This window comes from Mustela nivalis, assembly GCF_964662115.1.
Source record: "Mustela nivalis genome assembly, chromosome: 8".
Taxonomy (NCBI): domain Eukaryota; kingdom Metazoa; phylum Chordata; class Mammalia; order Carnivora; family Mustelidae; genus Mustela; species Mustela nivalis.
The window spans coordinates 38,269,845-38,297,826 of NC_139027.1; the positions used below are offsets into that span (position 1 = coordinate 38,269,845).

Below are 27,982 nucleotides of genomic sequence, written 5' to 3' on the forward strand. Positions count from 1 at the left end.
CAGAAAAATGGTGACACAGACACACTTTATCCCAGTCACACTGAAATATGTCATTGCAAACGTGCTTCCTAATGGTACCACATGGCAGTACATCGTTGGGTCTATTTTGGAAATAACCAGTGTTTCACATTATATATCTTAAAAAATTATTTAAAATGACACTAGTCCAGAAGGACTGTGGCACTTTTCAGTTTCTCACCTGAGACCCACAGCAACAAGCAGAGGAGGACCTGCCTCTGTGATGCCATCTTGCTCCCCCTGCCTGCCCGACACAGCTCAGCTCATGTAACAAAGGCCCCTTTTATACAGCCTGAGCATCTGGTCTGGGCCTGCAGGGGCTTATGCAAAGCAGTCAGGGGGAACAGAAGCAAATCTCATAATCAGTGGGTTGTGAAAGTGCCCAGTGGAAATGTAAGGAGCCAAAAATAACTCCAAAATAGAGTTGTATGACAGGAACACACAAAAGTCAACTCAGAAGCTCTGAGAACAACTTAGTTCTAAAGTGACAAACTGCTACAAGATCGAGTGAAGAGCTTCCATTTTCAATTTAAAAATGTCTTTAAATGGGTTCAGTGTCCAGAAATGATGAACTTGGCTCTTCATATCAATAACCCTGGTAAAATAACAAAATATGCTGGGAAACAAATAATGGGAGGCAGGAGGGGCAAAAGAATTGGAAGACATAAAAATAAAGTGGAGAATTTGGGCCCAGCTTTTTATAAAACCGCTGACTGGGGAACATGGAGCTCTGAAGCCATTTTCTCCTGCAGATGGGTAAGGAAGTGGCAAACACTTGAGCTTGGGTCCCAGAGCTGTGCAAGGGCCAGAGAGATGGAAGAGATGGAAGACAGACCCAGAATTTCCTCCCTTGGGGAGACATGTGGGACCCTCATTGGACCTAAGGGAAAACTGAATCCTGATTTTCAGTTATTCTATCTTTTCAGTTCAATATTTCTGTTTTGTGTTGAATTAACCAATGAGTGAAATCTAGTTGCCTTCAAGAAAATTCAGTTCCCTCCAGTGGTTTGAGAAGTCAGCACAGGGTTGCTTGGGCACCGTATAAACTTCCCTGCACCTGTTTCTCCTCCTACTGTTTCATCTTAAGCAGAGGGAAGGGGACAGGGGTGGGATTCCCTTAAGACACGCAGTCCCGGTGAGGAGTGCAGAGGCTGTGGAGGCTTCAGGCGCACTGCAAGTCCAGCTACAAAACTTCTGCCATCTTTCCTCTGAGTGGGGCAGATGCCTGAGGCTTCCTCTGTCAGGTGGCACCCTGGCTGTTCCGTGGATCGCCGTGACTGCTGCACTGCTTCGTGACATGAGCCATTTCCTAGACCCAGACGGAGCCTGTATCAAGTAGACTCTGCCTGGGGATCCACACCTCACCCTCACAAAGGGTCGATTCTCCCATCACTCCACCCCTCCATTTACCTCTGATGATGGTTAATTTTATGTGTCCACGCCCAGTGGAGTGGTCAATGCCCATTTAGATGTTGCTGCCAAGTTATTTTTTAATGTGATGAACATCTACATCAGTAGCCCTTATCACAACACAGAGTCTCCCGTGCTGCAGAAAAGATTCACCACAGCCCTGTTTTGCTTCAAAAAGGAAAGAAAACTTTATTATTATTATTACAGAAAAAAAATAGAAACTGAAGAGGAAAGGAATCTACACATACAGGAAGAGAATAGTAGGCAAAAATGAGAATAAGGCCACTTTACCTCATACTGGATACTTACAACACCCCACCTCAGCTGCTGGGAAGCCTGGTGGAGACACACAGGCCGGAGTCCCAACTGAGAGGCCTGGGCGGAGCGTCCTCTCCTCAGGGGACACTTCCAATGGACCATTCCCACAAGAGCCATATTTATAAGGCAAATAATAGGGTTTGAAATTAAACATTGGTTCACCTACGTGCAGTTTGGAGCAAGCAGCATGTCCAGTTTGTCCCATGGCGGGGGGTGGGGGGCAGCCCTGCCTGGCGCAGGAGGGGATGGGAGACAAGGCTGTAGCTCTTGACATCCACAACAGAGGGGCTGTTCCTGGAGGCCAGACAATATATTTTAAACAGTTGGCTCCCAAGGTCATTCACACAGCGCCAGTGTCACAAATAACATTCCTTAGCCCACCTGTGTATATGCAGGCCCAGGTGGTCAGTGATGCGGGACAAATCACAAAAACATTTATCTATACCGAACACCTCCACAATGTGTGTGTGTGTGGGGGGGGGGGGCTCTCATCCAATCAGTTGAAGGCTTTAAGAACCAAGATTGAGGTTTCCCAAAGGAGAAGCAATTCCTCCTCAAGAGGCAACATAGAAATTGGGCCCGAGCTGCCAACATACAGATTTCGACCTCCAGATTGCAATATCAACCTTACCCTGAATTTCCAGCCTGCCCGCCAATTTTGGATTTGCCAGTCCCCACACACCCAATTCTCAAAATATCTCTCTCCATGCGTACTTACTAGCTCTGTTTCTCTGGAGGACACGGACTAATAACACTCTTCATGCAACTCGTGTCCCACCACTGAAGACTGTAAAAATTCCAAACATGACACTCATTTCTATCTCCCCCCCATGTCCTCTCAATGGACCATTCTTACTATTTCTCTTCCTTTCTCAAAGCTCTCTATGGGTCACAGAGAACTGATTGTCTTCACTTCCGTCTCTTTCTCCTTCCCGGAACCTCGGCCTCCCCCACAAGAGCACAGAGTCGTACAAAGACCAAGTGTCCCGGTTTTCACAGAACTTTCTCGAATTTAATACTGAAATCCCAGCCCCTGAGAAACCCTCATTCTTAGGAAAACCGGAATAGTTAACCCCAGGGGACAAGGAATCATGCCAGCCCATCAAATTGGCTCTTTTTAATATTGCTTGAAATTCTCTCCCCTATCGCCTCTCCACGAGGCTTTTCATCTCTGAAGTCAATAATCGGGCAGATTTGGGTCCCCGATGACTCCCCCACCCAATGGAGACACCATGTCTCCCTTCTGCATTGGGGGGGGGGGGGATGCAGAAGAAGTTTACCTACTACATGATGTCCCAGCATATTAATTGGTCACCAATCAATTTTATACGTGAAGCTGTGAGTATTCTTTGATAATCTTCTGAATAATTTATGAATCCTCAGAAGCAATGAGTCTGGCCTGAATTACAAAAGAAGTCATAGACTCAAACTATGACTAGAACTAGCACAGTGGCTCTTCTAGAACGAGCGAATGTATTTTAGTGCAGATTTTAAATCAAAATTTCTATACGTGTAATACAAATGTTTTACTTCGAAGATCTTAGAGTCTAGGACACTCACTATTAACTTCATTGATTTGGTAAAAAACAAGAAGTGGGGAAAATCGTACCAGCAGTCCACAAAATTCCACAGTCACACCTACGGCATATGGGCACATAGATCGAGCTTGCCAAGGGGAGAAGCATGAGACCCCGGATAAACAGGGCCTTTCAGTAGCCACCTCAGTATGCCTGAAGTAGCAAGATCAGGGAAAGAAGGTGAGAACAGCAGAAGCAGTTGGATTCCATGGGTACATGAAGCAATTCAGAGTCAGGGAATGTAAGAAACTCACCCACTTGATACTTACCTTATTATAGACGTCTAGGGCATCTTACAAAGCAAATGCCAAAAAAGTTGAATTTTAACATCCTTTTTTACTTGCATCCAGCCCAGGACATGTCCACTTTCTTGGTAATCTAGTCAAGAGACCCTGGCATGGCCGTAGGAAGAGTGGTTAGATTCTGCTCGTATTGGTACTGTCGAACAAATACATTTTGATGACATACAGGATGTGACAAGTGACAGAAAAATGAAAGACCTGAGCAAGAAGAAATATGAAATGTCATTTACTGAGGTTGGGAAAGGTGAGGAAAAGCAACTTTGGGGGAGGAGACAGGTATCAGGACTTTGATTTGGACATACTGGATTTTGTGCTGTTAGCACTCCAGATGGCGATGTGCCTTGGGCAAATGGATATGAGAGTCTGGAGCTCAGGGAACCAGTCGGGGATATGGGGGTGAATTCAGACCCAGTGTGAGGTCACAAGGCCATGAGTGTAAGTAGAGGAACAGGGACCAGGCCCTGTCAGGTAATGTGGAGAGGTGAGGGAGATAAGCAGGAACTGACAAGAGACTAAGAAAGAGTGGCCAGTGAGACAGGAGCCAAACCAAGAGAGAGTGAAATCCCGGAGCCAAGAAAATGTCTTAAAAATGTCTTTTTACTTTGCAGATGTAAAAACAAAACAAAACTTAAAAAAAGAAAAGGAGAATCTCTTTCAGGACTGGCTCTTTTTTTTTCCCCCCCCCCAAAGATTTTATTTATTTATTTGACAGACAGAGATCACAAGTAGGCAGAGAGGCAGGCAAAGAGAGTTGGGGAGGCAGGCTCCCCGCTGAGCAGAGAGCCCAGTGTGGGGCTCCATCCCGGGATCCCAAGACCATGAACTGAGCTGAAGGCAGAGGCTTTAACCCACTGAGCCACCCAGGTGCTGAACTGAACACAGTGTCCCTTATAGGACCACAACTCCTCCCTGGGCGGGTGGAAAGTTTGGAAGATTACAACTTTAGAAAAACTAGACAGGACAGAGGGTGGTGGAGAGTTGCGGGCACTTGCTGCCTTCTGCTGGTCATATTCATGCATTACATATTAGAGGAAGATTGCTCAGGAGCCTTTGTCTTTCAAAATATCTCGGAATTCTTTTTTTTTTTTTTTTAATAGGGAGAGAGAGAAAGAGAGATCATGAGTGGCGAAGGAGGGGCAGAGACAGGGAGAAGGAGAGAGAATCCCAAACAGGCTTCTCACTGAGTGGGAAGTCCAACACAAGGCTTGATCTCCAGACCCTAAGATTATGACCTGAGCCGAAATCAGAGTCAGACAATTAACCGACTGAGCCACCCAGGTGCCCCTGAAATATCTCAGAATATTAAACCTAGAAATAACCTTACACTTCCTCTGTCCCGGCATTTTCATTTTTACTAGGGAATAGGTGCTTGGCCAAGAAAGTTTTGCGTAAAGTCATATACGAAGTTCATCAGACTTTAGGCTCTTTCCATTATTTCAAGTCCCCCTCCCATTTGCAGCCAAGTACAGCCACAAGCTAATCTGCACGTTATTCCAATTCAAATGTCTTGTACTCTTATGTTCTTTAATGACAAGCTCTACGACCACATCACGTCACCCCACTCACTGACCCCACCTAGTGGCAGAATAAATAAAATGCGGATCTTCCAGGATTCTGCAGACTCCACCTAAAACTTTCCGAGGGAACATTTCCTCAGTTTTCAGTCTGACTTCTTTTCATCTTTCATAGAAATTTTGCACCCCTTCATACAAGTGGTCCATTTGCATTTTACTGCAAAACATTTTCTTCACAAATTCTACTCTTCTGGAAATCCCTATCACCCTAGTTTAAGAAAGCACGCAGAATTAACTTCTCTCGAGTACAGTATAGCCACAAAATAAAACAGTCCCCATCGATATTTCTTTATTCACAAGGTAGATCCAGTCTTTCCTCACTATTCTGGTATTTTTTTTTCATCGTGGATTTTTTGCATAAATTTTGACTTTTAAACATTGCATTAAAATGTTATTTATCTGAAATACTGAAGGGCTTTTTTTTTGTTTGTTTGGTACCTCCTTAAATTTTGTGCCTGAAGCTGGTGCCTCACCTGCCTTACTCTGGTCCCGATCCTGCATAAAGGGCTCCAAAGAGCTAGATGAATTTTGAATACCACGGACTTACACATCCTCACTGCGAAGACCAGATTAGCCCTGTGACTATTATGATTGATACCTAATGACGCACAAGTTTCCAAGTACAACCAGTGACAGAAGATCCTAACTGTTCAACTCCCAGCCCTCCAAAGTTCCAGATTCCTGATATAAAAGAGGAAACCATGTTCTGACCTAACAGATGGAATCTGGGGTTGGCATGGAAGGGCTGGTAGCATCTGGCTCAGTGAGGAAGCACTAGGTCCTCCTAAGGGAGAAAGAACTCAACACACAGATCAGAAAGGAAACCTGGTGGTTGGAGAGGAAGGGGGAGGAGGCGCGGGAAGACAGGCAGTTAGACAGTAGAGAGAGGTCAGATCATACTGCACTGGAATCACCTAGAGAGTCCAAGAAAGTCCTGATGCCCAGTCACCACCCAGACCAATTTCATCAGCATATCTTAGGGTGAAAAACAGTCATCAGTAGTTTTTAAAGTTCCGCAGGAGATTCTGACCCTGGTGGCCAAAAATGAGAACACTGGTATAGGCCTAGGAGAACATGCAGTTAGAAACCACAATGTGAAATCTTTGAAGAGTTTTAAATGGGAATAATTACATCTAGCTACCCCCCCCCATTTTTAAAGATTACTCTGGTTACAAAGGAGAATAATACAGAAGACCTATTGTTCAACCACCTATCTGCAAATTTGCTGGAAGTGAGGCTAAGCAGTGAAAATCAGTATGTGCAGGGCGCCTGGGTGGCTCAGTGGGTTGAGGCCTCTGCCTTCGGCTTGGGTCATGGTCCCAGGGTCCTGGAATCGAGCCCTGTGTTGGGCCCTCTGCTTGGCAGGGGGCCTGCTTCCCCCTCTCTCTGTCTCTGCCTGCCTACTTGTGATCTCTGTCTGTCAAATAAATAAATAAATAAATTTAAAAATTAAAAAAAATAATCAGTATGTGCTAAGAACTTATTATATGCCCAGGCACTATGCTAAATAATTCCTATATACTATTTTATTTACTCCTCACAGCACCTTTTAAACAAGAGATATTATTCCTACGTTTCAGAAGTCTAAGGCTTACCCAGAATCACACTCAGCTCAGAAAATACAGTGTTCTCATCAAATCTCTGTGTTGATATGCCAATTCACGATGCCTTCTCCTGCTGGGAATGACCAGCAGGCCATTGTTGGCCAGAGGATGTCACCATCGGGGTTACTGGAAGGTTAGGGTTTTGGTCATAAATGAATAAATTGGCCTTTGGGCTGGCATGAGGATGAATCCATCCTGGGCTGAAACAACAGCAGGAGATTATAAGCAAGCAAGGCTAAGGGGTGGCCCCTTGGCTCTGGGGCATTCACCAAGGAAAAATCCCTCTAAGGTCCCTGGGTGGATAGTGCACCAGATTCCCAGGCCACACACCAACCTTACCACCTCATGCCCTCTATATACAGTGAACAGCTGTACAGGAAATAGTCATATGCATTCCACGTTTGTAATTCCTATGAAGCTATTTATTTATTTATTTTTCTATGGCGTTATTTAGAATATTATACATTGTGAAACTCCTATGCTATGTCACCAAGAGAGAAATTGTCTTCAACTTTGATACTAGGAACACCTTGAGTCACACTGAGAACTGGAAATTTGTCTTGTAGATAGAAGCATGTAAGTTGGACCATTTCCTTCTTTTTTATTGGCTTCCAAGAAGCTCAGCATCAGCTTTTATGCACAATCATGCATATTTTAATGGCATTTACCGACATATAGTTTACATACAGTAGAACTAGACACCTTTTTTAGTGCATGGTTCTATGAATTTTGGCAAGCGCACAGCTATGTAACCACAACCATGTTCAAGACAGAGAACAGACCGATCACCCTTAAAAGTTCCTCTGAGTCCCTCTGTAGTCAACCCTCCCTCTCCTCAGCCCCAGTCAACTGCTGATCTGTTTTCTGGTTGTCTAGTTTACCACTTCCAGAATGTCACAGAAGCAGAACCATATGGGGTGTAGGCTTTCGAGTCTGGTTTCTTTCACTTAGTAGAATGCACTGAGATTCCCCCAGCTTTTCATGTGTCATCAATAGGATATTCTCTTTACTGCTGCGTTCAGTTTGCCTATCTAGCTACCAATTTAGAGACATTGAGCTGTTTCCTTGTTTACTCCTACGAATGAAGTTGCTGTAGATATTTGGGTCCAGGTTTCCGTGTGAACCTAGGATTGCATTTTGCTTAGAGAGCCAGTAACGGACTGCAGTCACAAGGTGGGTATAGACTTAAGCTTATAGGAAACTGCCCAGAATTTTTGGTCCAGCTTTTGTTGGCGTGTTTGTTTTCTTCCTGTTGACCATGAGAGTTCTTTGTACATTCTGCATACAAGTTCTCTCTCACATTTATGGTTAATGACTGGTTTCTCAGCGGGCAGCTTCTCTTCTCATTTCCATACCTGTGACTTTAGAAGAGCAGAACTGTACTTTTAATGAAATCCAATCTTTTTTTCTTGTTTTTTTGGATCATTAAACACCTGTTTTATCTTTATGGTTATCTCAATGTGGTTTCTGCCCTTTTTGTTCTTATTTTTCTAATTTCATTACAAATTTTTATTTTGTTTTGTTTTTCATTACAAATTTTTAATTAAACCCAAATATTTTGGGAAGAAGGAGCAAGGTATAAATAGAGTAACTTGTGCACAGATTCTAGAGTCACCTTGACCTGCTGAGAAAGGAAACTAGCTTTTTTACATTGACGGTCTTATTTTAGATTTTATTACTTCACAAAAATGCTCATATTACAAGAATTTTTAAAATAACAAAATTGGAGCTCAAAAAAAAAAAAAAAAAGGAGTATGTCCATAATCACGTAAGAAAGGATTCTGAGCCAAGTTGGCCTAGTGACAGGGACTGTGTTATTTCTATACATCATATTCTACAGCATCTCCTTAAAACAATTTTAGATAACTTAAGTCAACTTAAGTTAAAATACAATGATATTGGTTGAGGAACACAGCTTATTGTTAGAGTCAAAAAAAATCTCTTAATCTTTCTATAGATAGAACTATACTAACTATAATGATGGTCTTTATGATATACTTTTCTAAAATCAAGGTCCAAAAGGGGCACCTGGGTCATACAGTTGGTAAAGCATCTGACTCTTGGTTTTGACTCAGGTCATGATCTCAGGGTCTTGAGATAGAGCTCACCGTCTGCTGAGCACAGAGCCTGCTTGAGATTCTCTCCCTCTCCCTCTGCCCCTTCTGCTTGTGCTCTCTCTCTCTCTCTCTAAAATAAATAAATAGAACTTTAAAATATCAAACCCAAAAATGCATTGGTAAAAGTGCATATAAAAAAATGTTTATATATTTTTATATATAATACATATAATACAATTATGCTAAATAAAAAATACGTATGTTAAAAATACAGATAGGTAGATGAGATGGAGAAATAGAGGTGGAAATAGAAAGAAGGAAAGAGAGAGAGAGAGACAAAGAGACCAAATTTTTATATAGAGGTAATATATTTAGAGGGGGGGTTTATTTTATTGTTCTACCTAAATTCTCTGTAAGAGTTCTAAATACTTATAAATCACGTATTTTAAAAATCATTTATGATTGTTATATACATGATTTTTTTGCTTTTCTAATATTTCCATGACTTTTTGTCTAAAAGCAATAAAATCTGGCCTGGCTTTTAATACTAGAAATACTTCCTACTTAGAAACAGTGATCCCTGAAAGACCCATTAGATGAATGTAGGCGTGTTGGCTTACACAACACTGCCATCTACGGGCAGAACTTCACCACTGCACTCTGGCTTCGGTGAGTCAGTAGACAAGGTGACACAGTTCCTTTCTATTTAGTTTCATTTTTAATGTCTATTGAAATGGCCAACCATAGAAAAAGATAGATCACATACACCCCCGCATGCACACACACCCGTGCACGTGGGTGCATACACACACACAAACACACACACACACACACACACACAGGAGTATTTCACAGTCAAGAATTTTAGTACATTGCTAACTGATAAAGACTTTTTAAAATAACTACTATGGTACAAAACTAAAAGTAAATCTAATATTACCTGATTGCCAGTTTTTATTCAAACTTCCTTGGCTGTCTCTAAACACTGCCATCACAGTAACTCTGCTTAAATCAACATCCAGATCCAGATAAATGTATGGTTAATTAAGTTTTGCCAAAACCTAAAACAAACAAACAAACAAACCCTTTGTATTTTAAAAAACATACCCAGGAAATAGTAAAAGAGGGCAAACCACCATTATTTAGAAATATAAAGCATGTCATGAGACTAGGATAATCTTGAAACTAAAATCAAAGACTCAACATAAAGAAAGGTAGAGATGAAACTCACTTATAATCCTCAATGCAAGGAAAATATTAGAAAGTTAATTAAAAGTAGAGCTACCCTATGACCCGGCAATTGCCCTGCTGGGTATTTACCCCAAAGATACAGATGTAGTGAAAAGAAGGGGCCATCAGTACCCCAATGTACATATGGGGTACGTACATAGCAGCAATGTCCACAGTAGCCAAACTGTGGAAAGAGCCAAGATGCCCTTCAACAGACAAATGGATAAAGAAGATGTGGTCCTTATATACAATAGAGTATTTTGCCTCCATCAGAAAGGATGAATACCCAACTTTTGTATCAACATGGATAGAACTGGAGGAGATTATGGTAAGTGAGATAAGTCAAGCAGAGAAAGTCAATTATCATTATGGTTTCACTTACTTGTGGAGCATAAGGAATAACACGGAGGACATTAGGAGAAGGAAAGGAAAAATGAAGGGGGCGAAATCAAAGGGGAAGGAGAACCATGAGAGACTGTGGACTCCAAGAAACAAACTGAGGGTTTTAGAGGGGAGGGGGTGGGGGATGGGTGAGCCTAGTGGTGGGTATTAAGGAGGGCACCTATTGCATGGAGCACTGGGTGTGGTACATAAACAATGAATCTTGGAACACTGCATCAAAAACTAATTTTTATGGTGACTATGTATTTTATGGTGGCTAACATAACACAATTTAAAAAAAAAAAAATTAAACCTCTAAAATAAAAAAAAAAATGGAAAGTTGTAACAGCTGAAATTTCATCTGACCACTCATGGTTGGAATCTAACCAGAGAAGCCTGATAACATGATGGAGTGTTTTTTTTTCCACACAGAACCCGGAGCAGGGGTTCAGGGATGGAACTGCTGCCCCAGGTCTCAGGTTCCTCTCCATCCCCTTCCTCGACCCACAAATTCTTATGTTGAAAACCTAATGCCCAAGGTGACTGTATTTGGAGGGAGGCCTTTGGGTGTGATTATGTCATAAGGGCAGAGCCCCCAAAAATGGGATTAGTGCCCTTATAAAAGAAGAATCAGAGAGCCCCCATCCCTTTTCTACCACATGAGGGCACAGCGAAACCACAGCCATGGAAGAAGTAGGACCTCATCAGACACTGAATCTGCCAGGACCTTGATCTCAGACTTCCAAGCCTCCAGAACTGTGAGACCTACATTTCCGTTATTTATAAACTGTCCACCTTGGGACGCCTGGATGGCTCAGCCAGTTAGGTGTCTGCCTTCAGTTCAGGTCATGATCCCAGGCTGGGGATCCAGTCCTGGATCAGGCTCCCTGATCAGTGGGGAGCCTGCTGCTCTCTCTCCCTCTGCATGCTGTTCCCCCTGCTTGTGCTCGCTCTCGCTCTCTCTCTCTCTCTCTCTGACAAATAAATTTAAAAAATTGTTGAAAAAAAGAAAAATAAAATAAACCGCCCACCCATCTATGGTATTGTGTTAGAGCAGCCCAAGGAAGAATGGACTAACACAAAGGGAGAGGAGTGCCTTGTTGAGGCTCCAGAGCCCTCCACCCCCCATGTGCTTTCTGCTTACACTGGGACATGGACATCCTTGCCGCCTCACCACATAGGAGGGAGGAAAGTCCTGGCTCCCCACTAAGACCTCTCAGACACCACCCCCACAGGCGATCGGGCACCCCCTTTTGGCCTGATAAGAGTAGCCAGCTAGGCTCCCCACTGGCCTTTACTGGCACAGGCAAAGGTGGCACTACAGTCCTTTCTGTGACATTTGACTGACTCTGCGGTCATTGCCTAACTGTCTTCTGTTTCTAGGTTGCCCTTCTCCTCGCTCTTCTGTCAGGAGAGTTGGCAGCCATCTATCTCCATTTGTGTTTCTGGTTTGCAAACTGCTCCAGCGCCTGGTCTGTGGTTTACAAGACAAAAAGAAGAGCCAGGCATTTTTCTGTCATTCTTCAGGTCCCACGGTCCCCTCATGGTCTCGCCACCAGGATGAGTGTCCCAGGGCTTTCATAACAAGCACCACATTCCGGCTGACTCAAACACCGGAAAGGTATTCTCTCATAGTTCTGGATTTTACTGATTCGTCTTGATGCGACTATAAATGAGACCATTCTCTCAATTTCTCTTTCTGATAGATCATTATGAATGTATAGAAACACAACTGAAAAAAAAAAAAAAAAGAAACACAACTGACTTTTGTGTATTGACTTTGTTTCCAGCAACTTTACCGAATTCGTTTATTAGCTCTAAGAGTATTTTGGTGGAGTCTTCAGGGTTTTCTTGTCTAAGACCATGTCATCTGCAAACAGAGACAATTTTACTCTTTCTTTTCCAAGCAAGAAGCTGGAATAAATCCCATGTGACCTTGGTGCATGATGCTTTTCATATATTGTGAAATTCAGTTTACTAATAGGTTGTTGAGGATTTCCCTATCTGTATTCATCAAGGATACTGGCCTGTAATTTCCTTTTCTTGCAGTGTTTGTCTGGTTTTTGTATTATGGCATTGCTGGCCTCAAAATGAGCTTGAAAATAGTCTCTCCTATTTTTTTAAAGAGTTGGGAAAGGCTGGATATCGATTCTTCTTTAATTGTGTGGTCAAATTCACCAGTAAATCCATCTGATCCTGGACATTTCTTCATCAGCTCCATTTGGTTTCTGACTTAAGGAGTAAATGCACTTTTCTTCCTAGTCTATGCATCCAAGAGCCTATTGCCATTTCCATATAGATTATCCTTTGTGTTGATCTCCAGAGGAAAGTGCTGGATTGAAAGTGTTGATCTCCAGCACTTTCCTCCCTCTGCTTGAGCAGGGATAACCTCACTGGAGCATGTGGCTCATACAGCCACATGCAACACCTGCACAACAGCTGGACAACCCCCTTTCCTCCAATCAACTGTCCCGAAGCCAACATTATGAGGAGTCAAGTCCAAGTTGTGTGGGAAGACTTATAATACTCAGCAGTAATCTCTCAGGCTAGAATAGAAAAGATCCATCTAGAAGGAAGGACTTTCTGTATTTATCATCTTTCTGTGTGATTATTCCATGTAAGTCTCAATACTACAACTTGTCTCCCACCTTAGTCACTCTCTTACTGCTCTGGGATATATAAATGGACTGTGGCACCTTTTGGAATGAAGTTCATAGGACACTGAGCAGGAGAGACTCCAAATCCATCTGGAAAATATTTCACCAGATATCTGATTCTCCACCTTCTTCAGGGATTGACACATATCGTCATAACTTTTGTCATATCTCATGAGCTCATACTATGTTACTGCCATTGGCATAACACCAAACAGCTGATACCAGCCTGGAGTTGTTTTTTTTTTTTTTTAAAGAAAGAGAGGGAGGGAGGGAGGAAAAGAGAGAAAAAAGAGAGAGAGAGAGAGAAGAGAGGGAAAAAAAGAGAGAGAGAGAGAAAAGAAAAAGAGAGAAAAGAGAAAAAAGGAGGGCTGAAGAAAGGAAGGAAAAGACATTTGTTGATAAATCCATTAAAAATTCTCATTTTTTCCTAATTAAATTCTTCAATGTGATATATTCTCAAATACACACATTTATCAAATTCAATTCAAAGAGCAATCATTGAATACTCAGTATCAAGGCACAATGGAGATACCAAACCACCTGGCTGAGGTCACTTGCCTGAAGAGGTCACTTACCTGAAGTTGTTCATTCTCTAGCAGACAGATTAGAATCTGATCACGAAATCCCATGAAATAACGCAGGATGTGGGAAGTATGGTAAATACCACATTAGCAAAGTAATTGCGTAACCCACTCAGAAAGTTTGTGGTCACTCGATTTTCACCCTCTCCTTAAATGGCCATCAACTCCTTTGGTGGCAACAGAGAACTTTATTATGTATAAAGCTCCTCATCCCCCAAGCTTCCACATCAGTCTGGATCCAGCCCAATTCAGTGACAGTGACTCTGAGATTGATTTTTTCTTTTGTAATCTGTAATCTTGCAACTCACAGTGGAAACCTTAGGCTGAAGATGGTCTTTGTCAGCCTGAGTTTCTAAGGGACAGCGTGAAAGTGAACCCTACCTTCTGCTGTCAGAACTTTATGCAAGGGAAAAATAAATTTCTAACACATTAAATTGCTCAAGCTTGTGACCATATCCATTAGAGTAGCTATTATTGCCCTTAATTAATACACTTACCATCCTAATGATTATTCTCGTACCAACTGGAAGCATTCTGCAGACTGGCTGAATCAGCCACATTTAGCCAAAATCACTGAACTGGTTCTTGGAAGGCAAAGGTTTAGACCTTGACTGTATGCCTGCAACTTTGGTATCATTAAGGGCACCTTGGTTTCCTTAGTTATAAAAGTCAAATAGTTAAGAGCTCTTTCCAGCTTTAAAAATTATGTTTGGTATCCTGACTGACCCCTAGAGCAGCTGTCATGCTGAAAAAAGAAACCTACATCCGTGTTGCACGAGGTCATTTTTCATTCTTTCACTGGATTTCAGAAAATGGATTAAAATGTCCCCTCCTACTTGGACCAGATGGCAACCATGCAGAGAATTTTCCTGGTCTGCAAATATTTTTTCAAGCACCTCAGGAAATATAATGGGGGAGTGCTTTAAATGGGAGGCAAGATGTCTGGTTCTTCCCCCATCCCAGTCCTTCCCTACCTATGTAAGCCCTGAGTGAATCTCTTCCTCTCTTAAAGACCCACTTTTCTCCCATTTGTTATGAATGGAGCTAGATGTAGTTTCTCTCTTCCAGTTCCAACAGTCCATGACCTACAAAACCCCTCCAAGGAAGCACCAAGTCTATTTTCTATTCATTCTTTTTTTTTATTTTTATTTATTTTTTAAATTTCTTTTCAGTGCTCCAGAATTCATTGTTTATGCACCACACCCAGTGTTCCATGCCATATGTGCCCTCCACAATACCCACCACCAGGCTCACCCAACCTCCCATCCCCTACCCCTTCAAAACCTTCAGTTTGTTTTTCAGAGTCCACAGTCTCTCATGACTCATCTCCCCCTCCAACTTCCCTCAACACCCTTCTCCTCTCCATCTCCCCATGTCTTCTGTGTTCTTCCTTATGCTCCACAAATAAGGGAAACCACATGATAATTGACTCTCCTTGACTTATTTCACTCAGCATAATCTCTTCCAGTCCCGCCTATGTTGATACAAAAGTTGGGTATTCATCCTTTCTGATGGAGGCATAATATTCCATTCTAACAGGGTTTCGGGGTCAGCTGTCATGAAGACAATCCCAGTTTGAGGCACCACCATCAGTTTCCAAGGTTTCAGAAACTACCAAGGGCTAAAGGGTGCCAAAGCAAAGAGAAAACTCCCCTGACTCCTAACAATCTTGTTCATTTCATTCATTTATTCCATAGGTATGTAAGTGTGTCTGGATGCCAGACATATTTGTTAGTCACTGAAAGCACAATGGTGAGTAAGAACTCATCTATAATAAAAATAATGTAATTCACAAGCTTTAGGTTCCTTCAAAATAGAAGGAACAAAGAACAATGAACATTCCCTTTCCTAACTGCATTTCTACCTTTTCTAAGAGCGCATGGACCTCCCCTCTTGAGGAATTTCTCCATTCTGACTGGATACAGTCAGGTGAGAATGTCATGATGCCTCCCTTTCCTAGCCCAGGTGTGAGACCCTCACCCAAGCTAGGCTCAACAAACTTCCCTCTTTGCTGAATCTTGAGGAAATGGACACAGACTGAAAGCATTTCATTCCCTTTAATAACAACAACCTGACCAGACTGTTCCTAGTAGATGAACACTTATAAGTGAGTGTGAGCATAATTAGAAGTTTGGAGGCACAGCCCTTCCAGTGACATCCATGATGTCAGGTATGATCTCACCCTCCCCACCTCTCCAACTACCACCACCACCAGAGCCTCTCTCTCAGCCCCTACGGATCCCTGAGTCCCCAGGGACAGGCCCTCCTTGAGTCCCAAGACCCACCCATCTCCTCTGCTTAGGCAAACTGGCAGTCACCATACCCACCTCCTTGATCCCATGACTCCCAGAAGATATTCACAAAAACAAATCAATCTGATGCAAATACATTTCCACAGTCTGGGATCTTTGGTTGTATCATTGATCATTTTTTAAGTATCACTTACCAAGTTTAATTTAGCCCCTGAAAGTGCTCTTTCCTCTAATTCAGTGTTTCTTTCTTTTTTTTTTTTTTTAAGATTTTATTTATTTATTTAACACAGAGAGAGAGATCACAAGTAGGCATAGGGAGGCAGAGGGAGAGGGAGAAGCAGAACTATAAAATCTAGTTTTTAATCAGTTGTAATCAATCAGTTGTATTTAGAAAAGTAAAAAACTTTATTTCCCTAGCAAGTCAAATAACCCTGAAAGGATACATAGTGTTAAAGAACAATTACTCAAGACATGAGTTGAGGAAAAGGCAGACCTAGTAGGATCAGAGGATAAAGTGGGAGGACCCACGCAATGAGGTTCTGCAGTGGAAGGGAGAGATTGGACCTCCCTCCAACACAAGGAGAAGTGGGAAGTCATAGCCAGGGAGCAATATGGGGTCAGTGGATAGAAAATGACTAAGAGAAAACACCCGTTTTAAGGGAGGATCTGGTTAAACTGACCTAACAGGATTCTTGCTGAAAGAAAGCCAGGGTGATCAGGTGATCAGACATCGCCTGGGGACAGGGAAAGCTGAGGAAGCCGGTCAGATGTAGACTGCGATCAGATATCAACAAGGGGGATTCTAGTTAAACTAACTTAGCAGGATTCTTGCTAAAATTGGACCATGCAAAGATGAACACAAAATTCTGAGTCCACTTGAGAAGAGAGCTCAGAGGAGCCCAAGCAGAGTCTGGTCAAGGAGAGAATCTTTGTCAATAGTCATCTTTTCGCCTCATTTACAAATTCTGCATAACTTAGCATTTATTATAGTCTGTAACTATTCTATTTGGACTTAGTCTTTCAATCTTTTTTTTTTTATTTTTTTTTAAGATTTTATTTATTTATTTGACAGAGATCACAAGTAGGCAGAGAGGCAGGTAGGGAGAGAGGGGGAAGCAGGCTCCCTGCCCAGCAGAGAGCCCAATGCAGGGCTCAATCCCAGGACCCTGAGATCATGACCTGAGCCGAAGGCAGAGGCTTTTACCCACTGAGCCACCCAGCCACCCCACCATCTTATTTTATATTTCTATTTATCGGGTACTTTCCTCTTGATTTTTTTATTTGCTTTTCCTGATGTCCATTTCTCTTTTTCCTCTAGTGACCTGGAAGATTTCTTTTATCCCATTGCTTTGGATTTTTCCATCACTATCCCCATGGCCTGAAAGGTGAATGCAAGCAAGCTCAGTGGAGGCAGCCCAGGTGTTAACCCCCCTTGGGAGGCATACCCATCCCACCCCCAGACCCAGGCTCTGATAACTCAGAAGTATGCGTTTTCCGGGGCTTTGTGAGGAAGACTAGTACTGGCTGTGTCAAGGACCCCTCCTATTTTTGCAATGGGATGGAAGATACTAGATTTCAGTTTCTGCATCAATTCAATCTCAAAATTTAAATCTATAAAAAAAATTTAAATCTTTGTGATTTTTCCACAAATGTCTTTTTTTCTAATAGCTCCCTTCATGATTCTGCAACCACAAAATAAATTTATTCTCATTTTTGTATTTCTTCTGTCATTACAAGGGGGATTTTGAGTGAGTGGTGGACAGATGCATTATATTTAGTTTAAAGCCCAATTATTGGGGCACCTGGGCGGCTCAGTTGGTTAAACGACTGCTCAGGTCATGATCCTGGCGTCCCAGGACCGAGTCGCGCATTGGTCCCTGCTGAGCAGGGAGCCTGTAAATAAATAAATAAATAAATAAATAAATAAATATAAAAGTCCAATTATTCCTTGTTACAGTCAGTTGGGTTTCCATGTTGATTTTTGTGTGTATTTGTTTTGCTCTAGGCCTGCCCTCTTCCCATCCTTCTGTCTTGTTTGGAGCTCTAGGTATCAGCCAGGATAATCAGGACACTGGGGTCAGTAGGGAGAGGGAGGACAATGGAGAAGGGAATGATCGGTGCTTCCTCTTTTGCCAGCACCAGACTAATATCCCTTAAATGTAGATGCTGATTAGGATGGGAGGGAGAGTCAAGAGTCAGCCTAGTTTAATCCCATTTTTTTTTTATTTTTTGTTTAAATTCAATTTAACTAACATATATTGTATTATTAATTTCAGAGGTAGAACTGAGTGATTCATCAGTTGCATACCACACCACATCCTGAGCCACGAGGGAGAACAGACTGCCCATGAGGAACCTGAAGATTTGACAACAGAGAAGAAAAAAGAAAGTATGAAGCACCTAATGAATTCAAGCCTGAATTCATCAATTTCACAACTGCATCCAGAGCTAGCCCATTCACAGTAGTTTGCCAGGATGCATTTCTCAGTGGCAGGATGAGAGAGGACACAGGGCTAGGGTCAAGGGGACAAACAAAGAGGGACAGGGAACTCTAGAGCAGAGTTCAAGGACTCATCACTTGTGCATAATCAACCAGAAACCACAACACTCGATATGTAAATCTGGGTGGCTGAGCCTCTCCAAGGGTAATACACCCAAGCATTGTTATTGATGTTTTCTCTTTCACTCTAGGAAGTCAGAGAATATCTGTAGCCTGAATGTCTTCTTGAAAACACGAGCACCTACATTTTCCAGAGGAGCTCCAAAATCTTGGGTCATGTTTATGGCACAAACACGTGCACATGTTTGGGCAAAGGACTTTGCTTCTCTCAGCTCCTCTTTCTTCAGAGATGAGTGGAAACAGACACAGCTCCAAAGCTGCATGGAAGCAGCAATTTCTCAAGTGACCTCCTCTGCCTCTTGGCTATGGGGACAGCTTTACCCCTTAGGAATTCAGGACAGATGTCTGTCTGTCACACTCTAGCTGGAAGACTGGCAATCGATCAAGATCTAGGCACCACTGAATGTGGACTCCTGAATTTTGTCTTCATCTTGTGGGATATCAGCATAAATCAAGTACAAATGACAGCCATTACAACCTACAGAGGAGTCAAGCTGAAGTAAAAAGAATCACCTGCCTTGGACTCTACTGTGACTGATGAGCTAGAAAAAAATATTGAACCACAGACTTCAAGATGGATTATCAGACACAAATATTCCAGAGCCAGGTAAGGAAGCCACCATCCCTTAATTAAGTCTTGCAAAGAGCAAATTATGCCATGTGTCCCTGACAAGCTAGTTGACTTACTATATGTTGCTGCTTCAAGTAAGGTAGACCACTCCAAATAAGCTGGCTAATTATGCCAAATGAAAAGCAAAAATTGTGCTTCTTGAAATGTCAGATGTGAAGAACACTGATAAGATAGTTTACCAATAGTTTTCAGGATGACTTACAGGTGGGCATTTGGTGTCTCTCTCATTCTCTCTCTATCCCCTCCTCTCTCTCTCTTCCACAAGCAGTTTAGAATTTATTCTAAGAATCTAACTTTCTTGGGAACCAAATGGGGAATAGCTTCATTGATGAGTTTGTTGGAATACTGCCCCCAAATTTCTATTTCTATCACTCTTATATACAAACCCAAGAACCTCTCAGATTAGCTTATTGGCACTTTGCCTTTCCTCAGTAAAATCAGTATTGTCAAGGTCCATCACGGACATTTTGTAGAACTGTAGATCCTGACAGAAAGTCACAGATGCTTCAAAGACAAGCTTTGCCTTCAAATAATGAACCATACACATATCCAGGATCTCAACCATTTCTCAGTGATCCCCGTTATGCTCTAACATCACAACAGCCATTCTTATCAATCACTACTGTATGTGATTAATAAAATAGTTTTTGCCACAATGGTTCTTATAAGCACTTTCGATTAGTAGCAAATACTCTCTTAGTACAATCATTCAGTTGTACTCTTCACACTGAATCCCAATTTCACATTCGATACCAATTTCACATTATTCATTGAGGAACATAATCCCTTATAGAGCCATGTCATCTTTACTTTATCATTCCCATTTTCCAGCCCCTATGTCACCCATATGTCTCCTATGTTTATAAGAATGTCTCCTACACAGAACCAGGAAAACAACCTTTTTTGCATTCTCAATCTAAATATTATAGGAAAAAGTGTAATTGACAATTAGCAATTAGATTCTACAGTGGAATATCATTTAATGTGTGTATATCACTTAAAATCATATTTATACATTGTACAAGAATACTGAGAATTCTAGTAGGCAAAGTTAATTTATTCTTTATCAAAATTTATACAGTCTTTCTGCATCAAAATACCTGAAAAACCACAAAATTTAATTAAAATCATCTGCATCCTGAAAAACCACAAAATTAATGTATTCACCTAATTACTAAAAACAAGATAATCTGCAATATTCAAAAGGGGAGAAAGTGTCACTGCTCTCCTCTTCCCAAACAACACACCCGTGTAAGCCCAGCAGATAACTACTGAGTATGGCTCATTGTATTTCCTTCAGTAATTAACCTGTTTTTCTATCCATATATATATATAACCATTAAAACAGAATCAGAATATCATACAAAATAAAGCATTCCATGGCCCATATTTTCATGAACACCTTTCTTGTGACCCTATAGAAACCTACTTCATCCTCTTTGGTTGTTTAGTGTCCCATCACAAAGCTCTAACATAATTAGCTTAATTAAATTCTCATTAATGAAGATTTCAGTTATTTTCCATTTCTTCAATTTTTAACCAACATTTCTATGAGCAGTCTTGTATACACATTTGAGCACACTCATCTACTCATTTCCAACCTAGGACAGGCTATGGAGTTTCTTTTTCCTTCCCCCACTCCAAGGTTTTCTGCCATCCATGCTGCTTGCATTGAATGTTTCTACTCCCAGAGTCAATGAAGTGCATGAGCTCTGATATCAAAGCCCAGCTCTGCCACTCACTGCTATGGTGAAGTGACTTAAAGTCTCTGCATTCACCTTTCTTCATCTACAGAATAGGAAAAATATCAGTTTTGAATTCCTAGATTTGGGGGGATAATTAAACGTGATGATTTATGTACAAAGTCGGACACTTTCTAAACACTCCATAAATGTCAAGTACAATGACTGGTATTGCTTGTATCTCTGCAGAGAGTATCAGTCTATCTTTTTTAGGATCTATGTTGACTATGTCCTCAGTAAACTATTCTGCACATTAAATGTCCACTTGCCAGTTACTCTCCTCTCTACCTCCAAGAGTCCTCTCTTTCCTCATCATCTGGGAGATCTGCTGCTAATTTTGCTATTAAAGACAATAGCAAAGCTCTCAGTGGCAGAATCATGGAAACCTACCTAGGATTTCTCTTGTAAAACTCACTGTTATAATCTATTATAATTTATTAGCTCTGGTCCATTATTGATTTTCAACTATTCATTGTTAGGTGTTTTTTTCCTCCTTCATTCTGCAGATGTTTGTTGAACATTTGCCAAGTAAAGATACGGACTGAATCTTCCTAATACAAGAAAATGAAACATCAATTTACAATTCCAGTAAGGTAGAAAGAATCTGAGAGCAGACAAGAACAATTAGGTCTTCTAGATCTGCCTCTGTGCTCTGCTAGGAGATGATTATCTCCTAGCAGAAGAGAAGGTCTCTTGAGTTGAGTTTTGAAGGAATTCATTGTTCACAAGCTAATGCAGATGAGCAAAGGTGTTTCCAAGCAGAGAGAGAGTTTTATAAGAGCTGGAAGCCACAGAAGAACGGTGAGGAATTGAAGATGGTAAGAGACATGTATGCTGAGGTGGGATGAAAGGTTAAGAGGGAAACAAGACTACAACAAGTAGAGCTGCACTTCAAATGAAATGAGATCTTCAGTGTCTTTGATGGGGTTACTATGGAAACACCATGGCATTGCATGATTCCCTGGAAGCTCCAAAGACAGTAGGCTCTTGGTTCAGCTCATTGAACATGGTGAACAACAGATGACCAACTAAGTAAAGTTCACTTTCTACTCTACTGATCTTTGTTTTAGGGGCACCCAGGTGGCTCAGTCAGTTGGGTGTCGGACTCTTGATTTCAGCTCAGGGCTTGGTCTCAGGGTCTCGAGGTCACTGGATCAAGCCCCACACCGGGCTCCACACACCAAGCTCAGCAAGAAGTCTTCCGTCTCCCGGCACCTCTGCCCTTCTCCCCTCTCCCCACCCCCAGCTCGCACTCTTACCCTAAAATAAATAAAATCTCTATTAATCTTTGTTTTAGTTTCATGGGTCATCTCTAGCTTAATACCAAAATACCTCTAAATCATGGGCCTTCATATGATATACATTTAGTCTGCCTTTTTTGAAACAACTTCATGGCAAAGGAGAGGTTCAAATAGGAAAACATTCTTTAATTATTCTTAACTGAGAGAAATTAGAATCCCTTAATTACATTGTATGAAGTTTATCATCTGCAACAGCTCCCTCACCCTTAGGAGAAGGCATAAAAGAGGTCAATTTTTAAAACTTGCTTTTTTTCTTTGTAATTTCCATTCAGCCTACTTTCCGATAGATAGATAGATAGATAGATAGATGATAGATAGATAGATAAGAAACAGTCCAGATATGGTATATTGCTAAAGAAAGGGACCATCAGACCACAGACATAAGTAAATATATCCTTTTCTAGGATTTTAGATCTCACCTAAGGAAACACTCTCTGTCAGGGAAGCCCTAGGCTTTCCACAACTGCTGGGAAAAGCGTGAAGCTTCAGCAGCTGACCAAGGGTTCGGTTCCCCTTCAGTGAGAAGGGTTTTTGTACAGTGACACCATGGGGAGCTATCACTGTGGTGGACGTTCGGCGCAGGGACCAAGGTGGAAATCAAACGTGAGTAAAATCCAAACCTTCCTTCCTCAGTTGTCTGTATCTTGTGGTTCTCATGCCTGGGGAAGGGATCTATAGAAGCTGACTCTTTGAAACCAGGCCCTGACATCCTCTGGGGCAAAGATAAAATCTGTAAACAAAAATTTGGTTTTGCGTTTTTGAAATTGGTTGAAAAATTGAAGTTGGTTGAAAAATTGGTTGCAAAAAATTGGTTGTATGTTTTTCTATGAAGAACAAAATTCAGTGAGTGAGTGAGAATAATTCATCTAAGTGATAGTTTCAGAAATCTATTGGCAAGCACAATTACATATTCTAAAGAGAGCCTTGCATGATTGTCAGAAAACGAAACTCAGTTTTTGTATAGGAGGGAAGTTAGGAGGAATTACTGTGTGTACACGTTCAGCCAGGGGACCAAGCTGGAGATAAAACGTAAGTATTTTTTTCAACTGGTTCTTCACTGTTTCTAATTGGTTTGTTGCTTTTTTTTTTTTTTTTCCTTTTCATGTGTTTTAATTAGTTACAAGTCAGGGATAAAACAAATTTCATTCCCAGATTAGGTACAGGGGAGGGAAAATTGTTCTACTGGAGGCTAGCTGAGGACTCATTTTTAAGATTTCCAAATCAAAATAGGGTAACAGGGGAGAGAGGCTTGCTACCGTTTCTCGGCGGGTTTTTGTACAGAGGGAGGTTAAGGGAAATCACTGTGGTTCACTTTCGGCCAAGGGACCAGACTAGACATCAAACGTAAGTACATTTTTCCCCAATTCTTTGTGAGGTTTTTGTCCTGTTGCATCATTTGTTCAAGTTTGTGAATTTTGGTAAAATGAGCTGTTCCTGGTGACCCAAAAGTAAAATAGCAGAAAACTAGAAAATAGCCAACTTTTCAGCAAAGCAAACTGTTGAGATTGTGATGAAAATTGGTTTTGCGGGGGAGAATGGGAGAGAAAGAGTTAGATTTTTCTCTGCATTGGCCTTTCTTCTATGATGGGTGTCAGAAGGAGGTTTTTGATAAGGGGTGAGCGTCAGAGCCCTCACTGTGGCTCACGTTCGGCCAGGGGACCAAGGTGGAGCTCAAACGTAAGTACACTTTTCTAGTCCTTTTCCTTGTTGAGTTGTGAAATCTGGGGGTTTTCATGTGTGGGGTGTGAGTTGAGGCCAATTCCAAAGAGAGTGGGATTCTTCCGAAAATCAGATGAGTAAGGTACTGAAAATCAATTTGTCTCAACAAAGAGCGAGGAGCTAGTTAGTTGACATGGCATCTAAATTGCCAGATTTTTGCTCTATCCATCAACCTAATGAGCTTAGAAGCAAATAGAGGTTTTTGCTCAGGGGAAGGTAATTAAACGAATACAGTGGGACAGCTTTGGCCCAGGGACACGTCTGGAGATTAAACGTAAGTAATTTTTCTCTATTGCTTTTTGAAATTTAGGTCTAAATGCCAGTACTGACTTTTAGAGGCTTAAGGTTGAAATTTGTGCAGATGAGTACATGAGACCATTTCAAATTTATCATCAATTTCCAAAGTTAAACTCAGCTGCAGAAATGGATTTGTAGACAAAAAGATTAATTTAATCTAAATTGCAAGATTCAAAAGGGAAAAAATTAGCATAGTAAGAAAAGAATCTTTGGCACCCAAGAGAAAAAGCAAACTAATTTTTGTTGAGTTTTGCCAAATGTTATGTTGATTTTTGCTCGTTATGTGTAATACAGAAGAGGAATTTCTTAGTCTATTTTCTCTCCTCTGATAAGTTATTTTATAAGATAACAATTAAATCAATAGAATGCATGAAAAGTCAGTAAGAAGTTAGAAAAGTACATTTGTTTGCTGTGTAGAAGATACATACAGTTTGAGAACCAGCAGCAGTGTCCTCTTTAGAGTCTAAAATGAGTGATAAACTGTCAATATTCAGAAATTCTACAGAGATTCTATATCTTGAGAGATACCGCCTTTTTAAAAATCCAATTTCTACCTTAGACTAACGGTGAAATGATTTCTTATCATATATGGTGAAAAGATGGTGGTCGCCAAATTCGGTTTTTAAGAAATTCGTTTAAATGAAGGAAAATAAAATAATTGCATGTTTTAAATGTCCATGGACTTGTAAAAAAATACTAAATAGTTTTTAGTATTTTTTTTTTATTATCTTTTATTTCCCTCGTTACTACCTGGCCATCTTTTAATACCACCGAAGAGGCCACGGCATGACTTGCGTGGTCTGTAAGCATCGTGGTGGTCTTCTGTCATGACTGAATGACTTTTGTGACCTGGCCACAGAGCCCACGTGGCAGTGCGCCTACAGGCTAAGTGCCACGGCCTCTTCCACTACACTGTGGCGGCTTTTCCGACACAGTGATACAAGTCAAGGCGCTAACAGAAGAGAATAGAAACGTCGTGGGCTCTGAGTTCACATAGAAAAAATAGGGAGAAATCTGATTTATCAGAGATTTCAGAACCAAAATTCACATTCATTACTATATCATTCATAATGAAAATTTTTTGTAAAAAACTTAAAGCTACTATTTTTTTCAATGACATGTAACCATTTCAATCTCCTCTCATCAAATGTATTTAAATAACAAAAGTGCAATCTAAAAGAAAGAAATATATATAACTCCTTCAGGGCAAAATCCCTACCAGCAAAAATGTAATTTAAGGGCATCTGGCCACTCTGGATTTGACCTATCAACTTTTTACTGAGGTCACATTAAACACCATTAGAGAAAAGATAAATTTGTGACATGTTTTTAATTTTCAAAAGTGTAATAGCTTAGGAAGGATTATATTTTCATTGTACAAAATATCTAATCATACACAAATGCCATTAATAAAAACTTAATATAAACATATTTCCTAATACCACCCTTCTGTGATAGAAAATTAATCTGGGTATTTTTAATCCCATATCTTCTAAAAAGTTTAGTTATTGTTGTTTAGTAATTTAGTAATTGTTGTTTACTTCAGCTGATTTCAGAAGTGATGCATAAGAAAGATTATTTTTGGTCTGCTACAATTAAATAGGACATTTTAGGGCTGTTTTAAAACTCTGAAAACTCCTTTAGAACTATTTAAACTAAGTAAGTATTTGAAACTGTTTTAAAACTGTCTTAGAGCCTTTTAAAAACTCTTACAAATTTTAAATTCCATGGAAATCAAATAAAATGTCTTATTAGAATTTCCATGTCAAATGTACTAATTGTTTAATATTTAAATGCAGGGTGGATATTTTCAAGGTGTCAAGGATTCACCCAGATAGGAGTATTTTCATAGAATATGTCCCTCCTTTTTTTTCTAGAATGCATATTATTTTGCTGCCAATGCTATTTTATAAAATTCTCTGAAAAAAAAATCAGTAATGAAGGTTAAAAGAGAAAAAAAATCAAAATATAAAAAGTTTATAGCATCTTATGTTGAAGTGCTTGGTTAATGAAGGTTAACTTTACACAAAGCTGCTCACACTTATCGGCAGAGTTCTTCCACCAAGGCTTCTGGCTGTGTTACGGTAGCTCTTGCTCTCCAACTAGAGGGCCTGAGCGTCCACAGCGGGGCTTTCCAGGAGGCCATCTGGCAGCTGCTCACGGTCAGAACTGAAGCTAGCCGGTTCCTTGTAGGCAGGTGGCCAAAGTTACCGTTGACCCCCCTGGTCTGGTCTGTAATCTCCCCCACATGATGACAGCCTTCAGCCCAGGGCTCTGCCTTCCTTCAAGGCCTCTATGAGAGCCAGGAGAGTTGCCGGCCTCACCACAGACGGCGACGGGGCTGCACCCCGACCCAGTCACAGACTCAGGGCTTGGAGTCACTCTATAGGGTGGGTCTGGCCCTAACACCCTCAGAGAAAACCCAAGGAGGGACGTGGCAGCTTGCTCTCGCTGCACACTTCTGGGAGAGGCATGGGGGAAATGATCTGTGTCAGGGGGTGTCCAAGACCTGTTCTCACTTCTCAACTCTGAGGGGCTCAGATGAAATGGCCTTTGTGTCTCTACCTGAACCATTCGTGTTTACTGCAGGAGGCAATAAGGGGAAGTCAGAAAGGTGAGGTCAGAAAAGCAAAAAGCCCTCAAAATGGCTGCAAAGATTCAAACAAAACAATTTAAAACTTTCTTAAGAGGCAGCAGCTAGAGAAAAACTGAAGATGGTGGAGATGATATGTCTGCTTCCTGGAGTCCGTCATGGCTACCCAGGATAAGCTGCTCCGTCTGTCCCTTCCAGGCTCTGGGACTGCCCGCTAACAACAGACACAAATGGATAACTTCCCTGTTACTCAGAGACCATTCTCTGTGCTTCCTTCATTAGGGAATGATGCCCAGCCATCCGTCTTTGTGTTCCAACCATCTCCGGACCAGTTACATACCGGCAGTGCCTCTGTCGTGTGCATGCTGAATGGCTTCTACCCCAGAGAAGTCAATGTCAAATGGAAGGTTGATGGTGTTACCAAAAACACAGGCATCCTGGAAAGTGTCACAGAACAAGACAGCAAGGACAGCACCTACAGCCTCAGCAGCACCTTGACGATGCCCAGTACGGAGTACCTAAGTCATGAGAAGTACTCCTGTGAGGTCACTCACAAGAGCCTGTCCTCCCCTCTTGTCAAGAGCTTCCAAAGGAGCGAGTGCCAGTCAGTGGCCTAGCAGCCCCCACCACCTATCCCTCAGTCCCAGCCTCCGTGCCCTCCCCATCAGGCCTCTGGTCCTCTCCATCAGAGACCCACCCCTGTTGCAGACCCCTCTCCCTACCTTACTACCTCCCCCTTTGGCTTTAACCATGCTAATAATATTTGGGGGAAACGAATAAATAAAGTGAATCTTTGCACCTGTGATTTCCCTGTTCTTCCTGATTTAATGGTTGTTATACATTGGTGGGGTTTTTTTTCCCAATTACCCAGTTCATCTTCTAAGAAACTAAATATTGAGTTGCTATAAAATACGGCGTCATTTATAAAAGTCCTCTTCCCCCATTCTACCCTACCCTACAGCCTTCGACAAGACACTCCTCTGTGAAAGGTATAAGCCACCTGTCTTCACATCCCACTCCCCTGGGCCATGGTATAAATGGCCTGCTTTCTCATTTTACCCGTCTCCAGAGGCTCTCTGCAGCCTTTGAAGGCTGACAGTCCTTACAGTAACATATTT

The 27,982-nt window shown here is 41.5% G+C and overlaps 2 gene segments (V, D, J or C); one reads left to right on the forward strand and one right to left on the reverse strand.

Annotated features, from left to right (window-relative positions):
* Positions 1 to 523, reverse strand: part of LOC309870878 (immunoglobulin kappa variable 4-1-like) — a 49,817-nt gene extending 49,294 nt beyond the window's left edge. Inside the window, exon 1 of the V gene segment in view lies at positions 200 to 523.
* The window catches only part of LOC309870877 (immunoglobulin kappa light chain-like), a 613,762-nt gene extending 586,093 nt beyond the window's left edge, over positions 1 to 27,669 (forward strand). Inside the window, exons 3-4 of the V gene segment in view lie at positions 24,209 to 24,248; positions 27,147 to 27,669.
* Positions 27,670 to 27,982: the final 313 nt, after the last annotated feature.